Consider the following 9,065-nt stretch of genomic DNA (forward strand, 5'->3'; position numbering starts at 1 on the left):
ACTTTAGCATACACCTAGATACTATTTACAGATTGAGGATAAGATACAGACATAAACCACTGTTTAATGGTTTTCAGCATTCGATTCAGTAATCTAACATTAAGGGTCTCCCCAGATATATCGACGCGCATTCGGCAAAAGCTGCTAGGAAAAAGCTTTATGTCCGCCCAAAAAGAGCGAAAAATCTGTCGACGCGTCGGCAGGCGCCGGCCGATGCGAGCCGAGCCGAACGACGACTTTTTCGCTCTTATTGCGCAGACATAAAGCTTTTTCCTATCGGATTTTGCCGATTCCGCGTCGACATAACATATGTCGAACCCTTACGTGATGGTGGGATTACCGGGATAATCTTATATTTATTATGAACCGAAGTCAGTACAATATTTTTATTTAGCTTTTTTTAACTTTTAACTTACATACTTACGAAGGTATCTTCCACTCTGGGCTATAAGACTTAGACCCTTCGCCATCCACACACGACATCCGCGAGAGCTCTTAAGGTTACTACATACGTACGTTTCATTTCATAAGTTCATCATCAGGAGCTCTAGCAACAATAAGCGCCACGAATAGAACCCCACACTACAGAGTAAAGTATGTCGATGAGAGGTAATTCCCTAGTGTCTACTTTTTCAAACAACAGCGAGATGACATTCACTTTGACCTGCACTTACCGAGCATCAAGCTTCAAGGCTTAAAACTATTTTAGACATCAACGGTGTATAGAATGTGTAAATATAAACAATGACCATAACATTCCAAATTCCGTGAGTCATTCAGTATCTGGTTGAATCTAGTCGGTGTTTACTCCACACGAGGAGATGTCAGCATGGTCATAGAGAAATATAGTAAGAATAGAGTGCTCACTCCATACATTAGTTTTGGTACCAAAACGACTATTATTTTCGCAGTCGATATCTAGCATCGAGTAGCGGAATTATCAGTACCGCTACTCGATACTAGAATACTCTAGTGTCGCGACTCACGAAAATTGAGAACAATTTACAACTAATATTAAAAGCAGAAGTCGTTGAAAATAGAGTTCCGGTTAATCCGGTTATAATATTAGCTGAAAATTGTTGAGCATTAGACTTTTCGGTCGGTGCTACATCTATTGTCAATTGGCCTGATGACAAATTTTGAAATCACTTTTATTATTGTCGTTACACTTGTACTGGTTCCGAAAAACACAATATTTCAGCTATACTCATAAGATTTAACATAAATAATTGCATTTTTTTATAGCTAGTTTAAACCTCGCGCGAAAACGCCTCTCAAGCCATTTGTGACGTCATTAATTAGTTGGTGGAAGGGTGATAGACATTGTTTACATACTTACAGTTACGAATTTTCCCTTGAATCCGAATGATATTGTAAATTCAGCACCATATACATATTATGATTAGGGATGATAAATACATTACAAAATTTAATCACAATAACTCATTTTATACAAAAACTCTCACACGGTTGCAATTTAAGATGAATTATTTAGATACATGCAAATTCTGAGTGAAAATCACCGTGCGCCGGTTTTACTTTTTAATTTTTAATTTTTTCTGGTTACGACAGCCAACATGGCAATGATAGTTCCATTCAGCTAAATAATTAAAAAAGTTTTTTGGTGAAATATCATATTATTTAGCATTTTATTTATTTAATGACAAATAAATATTTACTTTATATCGTGTGATAATATTTTCTAGACGTAATAAATGTTTAGTGGCTAAATAACATTTTTTTTGAACCTCCAAACTCTTTGGTGAGGATATATTATAGGTATGGATTACGGTCAATGAAGTTGTCTATGCTGCTCTAAGAAATACGTCATGGATTGATGACGTCACTCCTTAGGTCGCTTCTGATCAAATGATGAGTCAAAATGGCTGATTGGAGAATTTTTCACTTTTATTTTATTGAATATATATTAATAATCCTAATGTTTATACTGAGATTGGGCCATTTTTTAGAACCATATTAACATATATGTTTCTTTGAAACTATTATTTCCATGATTCTTTGTTACTGACATCAGGCCAATTAGTAGCGACTTAGATGTCAACTACGAAAATATTTTTTTTTTCTCTTTGTCTTTTTGGTACTAAAACTGAAGTATGGAGTGAGCACTTTATGTATTTTTTTCTCTATGGCATGGTGAAAAAGCAACATAGATAAAATCCGGAATTATCCCACTAATTGGCCAGCGAGGGGCATTGACGCACGGCGCTAAAGTTATCATCTGCCCAGAGGTGACCTCTGGGCAGATGATAACTTTACCTCTACAATTAAAAGTAACGTGTGGAAGAAAGACATAACATTTAATGTATACCTATCTCTTGTTCCCGGGAGGATTTTTGTCGTTATCTCGTTTCTATATTTAGTTTTTAAGAATAATATAAGTTAGTCATGTCACGCGCGTAGGTCGTGATCGAAGAAAACGTACCAGATTTACATTTCAAATTAATCTCGCTCGATTCGGAATGTTCTGAAGTATAGTCACCATAAGATATTGGAACGCCTCAGGTGCTCAAAAATATCTGAACCATTGACGTATAAAATCTCAGGACTGGCCTTACGGGCAATAATAATGGGGCCAGTACAGCGGTGTGACACCGCAACAACGCGATTGGTTGATGAGTTCGCATCACGCACGCGATTGGTTGATGAGTTCGCATCACGCGCGCGATTGGTCGCAACTAGCTGCGTTAGGCTGCGCGATTAGCTCGAATTGGTGAGTCACACCGCTGAACTAGTACTATTTTTAGTGCCCGTAAGGCCAGTCCATAGATATAATACGTCAATGATCTGAACATGCACTTAACGCCTATCAAATCAACAGGTAACATATTTTAAATCTGAATGCCGTTCCAGATCTCATAACATTTTATCCAGGTTATTATACCTACTCGTAGTAGGTATAATAATATTATACATACATACATACATCACTGGCTCAGTGACCCAAAGAGGATCTTGGCCTCTGACACAAGAGAGCGCCACTCTGCCCTATAATAATATTATACCTATACGTAATATAATACCTATGCTTTTTCTACTCGTCGATTTTAATGGTTAAAACTTCGTATACCAAACTATAATCGTATACTTTTTACTATGAGTTCATAAAAAGTATACGATTAAAGTTCGGTATACGAAGATAATAATCGTATACAATAGTGATATAGTCAAGCTTTTCAATCTCGTACCTTACATAGGCTACTCAGCAAGCTTCGTGGGCTTAAGGTAACTTGACTGAAAAGCTCTCCATTATATCACGATTGTATAAAATGCTATTTTGATGCCCACCCACCGTATAAACACCCTCGTCTGTCAGATAAATCAGAGAGGGTGTATTATAGATATGTAGGTAAGTGCCATCCGTTTGCGATCAAGTGGGCCGTTGTTAATTTAGTTAATGTAATTTGATAGTTATGTCACTTATTCATTCACGATAGGTAGGTACCTATATTCGCCAACCAATTAATTAGGTGATGGGTTTCAATACGTACTTCCTACGCGATTCCTTGCAGAGCAATTTCATTATCCCATGGTAAATATTTACTAAACAATTTGGACATAAAGTTGTTTTCGTCGAATATAATTTCTTGGTTGGCGAAATTTTTTTTGAGTCTACTCTCGAGATTCGTACCAATAATAATGTAGGTTTATCTCCTTTTGCCTATATAGTGAAAACATCGCAAAGCTTATTGATTCCTTCAGCATGGTAATTTCTACCAGACATCGTAAATTTTATAGCATTTTCGGTGCAGCGGAGTGGTGTTAACGGAATTGGTATAAACAATTTCAAGCCTAATGATTAATTAGCGTTAATTACGTTAATATTAACCTTAATTTACCATTTCAGTTGGAATTATCTATACCAATTCCGTTAACACCACTCCGCTGCACCAAAATGCTATAAACTTTACGATGTCTGGTAATTACCTAATGCTTTGCTAATGATATGGACATTTAACATATATCATTAAATTACTCTAATGCTAAGTTAATGGAAGTTTTGTTATTAAAATTACTCTAATGCTGTTGTTTATACCGAAACCTGAAACAATACATAAGCACTACTGACGTATTTCAGTAGCAACAATTAATATTGATCATATCGAAGGTTACAGATGAATGGAAAAATTAAAGTTGAGGTTATCAATCGGTACCTAATACGCAACACGCTTGTCATTTGTAATGAGTACGAGTAAACAATGTCTATTTTTAATTTATACCGTTTGCAAGTTTTTGTCGATAACTTAATTTACACTTGATTTTTTACCTATGCAATCATTTTGCACTTTTATGCAATGACATTAACAAATTAACTACATGCTATGTTCCCGGGTGCCATTATATTAAGAAAGCGACATTATAATTTGCATTTATTTCAACAGTTTTAAAAAGATGCGCAATTTTTTTACCCCACCATACCCTCCCATTGTGACCCGAGATTGTAACTGATGATTTTTTTATTTCACGTAGTCAGTAGTTTTTTGGGCAAATGTTTTTTTTCTTTTATAGTTAAGTAGATTGTTTACAATTACCAGTTTTAGGTCGAAGGACGGGTTTATTAAACAAGAAACTCAAATAACTTAAAAATCAATGAGTTTTGACCCCTGGTTGACTGGACTTAAATAATTGCAAATGAGCTATAGAATAATCCATTTCAGCGAATAAGCAAACTGCTTAACTGGTAGGTACAGTTGTACGGAATTTCTATACAACGTGTCGATATAGTTTTGGTACTCTTGTGCATTTATATGTCTACTATAGTTAAATCAGAGTAGAGAGAGACTCATAAATGTTTTACTAAATAGTAGGTTTACTATGTAAACAGTTGGCACGTGCCTGTACCGCAGCACGGCTGCTTTGTAAGTATAAATAAAGTAGTCATGTTTTACGGCACGTGTATTCGGTTGACAGAACATAATTATATGTTAAAATGACTGTACGTAATATGGAACAAAACCATTCTTCTTCTTCGAAACCATTATTTTTCGCAGAACATATATTACAGCCATACTGAAGAGGGGGTAAAGCTCTAGACTCTCTAGAGGGTAAAATCGGTATCTTTTAGTTAAGATCCTCTATCTTTGGAATTAATTTTGATGCGTATGCGTACCTACTGAATGCGACATCCTGTATATGAAAAAAATATGTGGGTGACTGAAAAAATACAGAAAGTATGAAACTTACTTAAATAAATAGTTTTCGCTTAGCTTAATGTGAACCGAGTACTTATAGATTGTAAACCGAACCCGTTACTTGTTTAGAAATTCGTACCTACTCATATACATACAAACGTATGTTATATAAATAGCATTGATGGTATTTACTGACAAACAGGTATATTTTTGTATTAATTTGGCTTAATTTAGACTATGAACTGATCTACGCCAACACTGACCTCACGAACTGGATAAAACCGGATCGACAATACACTTAACTACTTACTAACCGTTATCCATAATATTTTGGTGCCCTATCCAAGGGCACTTGTTTGGACATGTTAATGAATCAATAACATTGTAATTAATTTATTCAATTTTGCACCTTATACATCACGAATAAAGACCAATTCGTCTTTGCAATACAAGATTTTCCTGCGTGAATTTCGAATCGAATAGTGCTGAAGCGCAATTCTACATTGCTTTTTTGACAGCTTGAGATATTGCATACTGCACAACATATAGGTCTAAATTCTAACTTCTAGTATTCAACATATTCGATACTTCATAATACGTACGTATCGCCACTTTCTTTTAAAGTCGTATCACCAAATTTCGATATATATGAACATGAAAACGGCACATAACTTTTCAAGGAAAAGGTGTCTTGCAATTTTAAATTACTGTACAGCTACCACCAGTTTGGCATTGATATAAACGTAGCGTGAGCTAGCGTGAACGTAACTAACTTAAAAAATAATAAAAATAAAAAGCCGTTCATTCTTACTAATTTTATGTTATTTTTTTTTTTGTTAGCCTGGTTAAGTGTCCCACTGCTGGGCAAAGGCCTCCCCTCGCTCCCTCCACTCAACCCTGTCTATGTTATTTTTAATATGTAAAAAATTAAAAACCGGGCAAGTGCGAGTCGGACTCGCGCACGAAGGGTTCCGTACCATAATGCAAAAAACGGCAAAAAAAAAACGGCCATGCACCCATCCAAGTACTGACCCCGCCCGACGTTGCTTAACTTCGGTCAAAAATCACGTTTGTTGTATGGGAGCCCCACTTAAATCTTTATTTTATTCTGTTTTTAGTATTTGTTGTTATAGCGGTATTTCTGTTGCCGCTATCATCTGTGAAAATTTCAACTGTCTAGCTATCACGGTTCGTGAGATACAGCCTGTCTGTCTGTCAAGACGGACGGACGGACGGACAGCGGAGTCTTAGTAATAGGGTCCCGTTTTACCCTTTGGGTACGGAACCCTAAGTACCTACCTAATATCTTCAGGTAAGTACTATTTCTTAAAGACAATATGTCACGAGCCGTCCATAAATAAATCGAACTAGCCTCATTCATGTGGTTTGAACATGACTATGTTATGATTTTGCACACAATTGCTATTCTTACAATATCTATTTGTGCTCATTATGAAAGTCACGTCTGAAAATGTTCCAGTGTAGCCGAAGGCGTTAATTTTTAAGAATTCACGCTTGTCCAATTAGGAGATTTCTGGTTTTCGCTTTGTCCTGTAATATTGTGCGCAAATAAGTTCATGTGAAGACCGCGTGTACATGGTTGTATAAGACAATCATTCTTACGTACGGATGGCATTATATTTCAGTTGAGCCTTGAAGCCTTTATCTTCATATATTGTATAAGTTGTAGCTGTATAGACTGTATTTTAAGGTATTTAGAAAAGAGTAAACAAAATCTACCCTCAAATGGCTTCTTAAGCCAGTTGAGTTGAGGGTAGATGAAAACATTACATGATCAAATAATGTAGGTTAAAGTCAGGTCGTTCAGTGACAGATCCAGGTGGTTTTGTATTTGGTTGGTTAATCAATAAATATTATAACTACCCGAAAAATTACAAATTATTTGTTTACTTTGATACAGATACAGAGATACAGAGTATAGATCGTAGAATCGCCAATCTCGTAAAAAGGCTTGACTGTGGTCTGGTCAGGTTAACTTTAATTCTGCTCGATATAAAGAAAATATGTAAAGTTCTAAACGGTTAATGTTAAGACTCCACGGCTAGGCATCAGATATAGAACTTTTATATCGTTAGTTCATATCATAATCATCATCATCGTATCAGCCGAAGAAGACCCACTGCTGGATTAATAGAATCGAGAAATAGAAAAACTTAATAGAAACTCCAAACGGCATTACCTATCTTGAAATTACAATATTGTCCTTGTGCCTGTTCTTGTATATTCAGTTTTGTCATGGAACACCTTAGACATACTTATAAGTGTTTACTAAAAGTAGTACCTAAGTAGTTCTTCAAAGTTACGTTGACTAGGACTGACTAGAAAATTGTTTTTAAATTTAGATATCCTCATTAATTTCACGCTCACATATTTCTGCATATGTCTCTAAGTGACTGCCCCCAATAGCAACACAAAAGCTATCTTCCTTAGCAGACAGATGTATTAGTATCAGTTTCCTGAATATAATGACTTGTTTATAAAACAGGCTTCCGAGAATGTCGTTGGTGTTGTATAAACAGCTTCTTGCAATTGTATTTCGACGGCAATCTGAACCGCCTTAGTTTTGTAACCGGATCTGTCTACATAACATATTGATAATGATAACACAGTTATAGTTATTTGTACAACAAGAGATCAAAGTTTGATATTTCTTTGAGTGCTTATTTTGAGTCCCGTGCAAGCGAAAGATTCTATAATAGATTCACGAGCGTAGCGAGTGAATCTAATTTAGAATCTTGAGCGTAGTAAGGGACTCAAAAGCGCACGAGATGTAAATAACTTTGATCTCGTGTAGTACACAAAATTTTTCACGGGAGCAGTGAGAACATACCTATTAGAAAACTTGAAAAATGTAATCCTTCTTCATCACTTAATACCTATACACTCATGTTTTCTTAAGATATACAAACAATTAAGTTTAATTTCCGCAATCGAACACAAAAACAAAACGTAATAATAAATTTCAGTAAAGGCCGAGCCACACCGGCTGCGTGTGCAGCACGCTGCGTGGCGTGCGCTGCGTGACGTGCGCAGCACCCCTGTCACACCGGGTGACGCGCACGTCACGCAACGCACGCCACGCAGTGTGCTGCACACGCCACGCAGGCGCACGCTGCAGCTCAGTCATGCGTGCAGTAAAATAAAATACTGCTGCGACAGTACCTACATCATGTTATTATAACTCCCGTTGCAAATGGAAGCAGCTCACCTAATGCCGCCATTGCAATTAGAGGAAAAAAATGTCTCATATTTGAATCGAGATAATTGAGAGCATAATATTATTCACCGACGCACAATAGTTCACAATACAACAACCTTGTTTTCCAATAGTATCGTTAATACCTAACATCGATTTGTTCCCACAGGCCAAATTAAATTTTTATAAGACGTATTTTTTGTAATCTTTGTGCTATGATGTAAAATACATTCGTATTGACGAACGATTTTAATTAGTTTTTCTTTTATCACTGAATCCATATTAAAAACCAGCACGCGCACCGGCCGAGTTGTAAATAAATACAAGCGAGCTGCGCGTGTACACGCACAGCACCTATGCAGCACCGAGCTGTGCGTGTCCGAACCTGCTCGGTTCGCCCTCTCATAGGGAACGCAGTTAAACACAACGTCATCACTGCACGCAACGAAGCGACGTTGCCGCTCCGCTGCGTGGACGCGTGCACGCAGTACGCAGCCGGTTTGTCTCGTCGGAGCTGCGTTGCGTGCAAGTCACGCGTACGCGCACGTCACGCACACGTCACGCAAGCGGTGTGTCCTCTCGTATGAGTTTTCGTATTATACAACGCATCGGGACGCGTAAGTGCACGTGCACGTCTACGCACACGCATCCGGTGTGGCTTGGCCTTAAAATAATATGGAAATAACGAACAACTGACA

The sequence above is a fragment of the Cydia splendana genome, chromosome 13 (genome assembly GCF_910591565.1).
Source record: "Cydia splendana chromosome 13, ilCydSple1.2, whole genome shotgun sequence".
Taxonomy (NCBI): Eukaryota; Metazoa; Arthropoda; class Insecta; order Lepidoptera; family Tortricidae; genus Cydia; species Cydia splendana.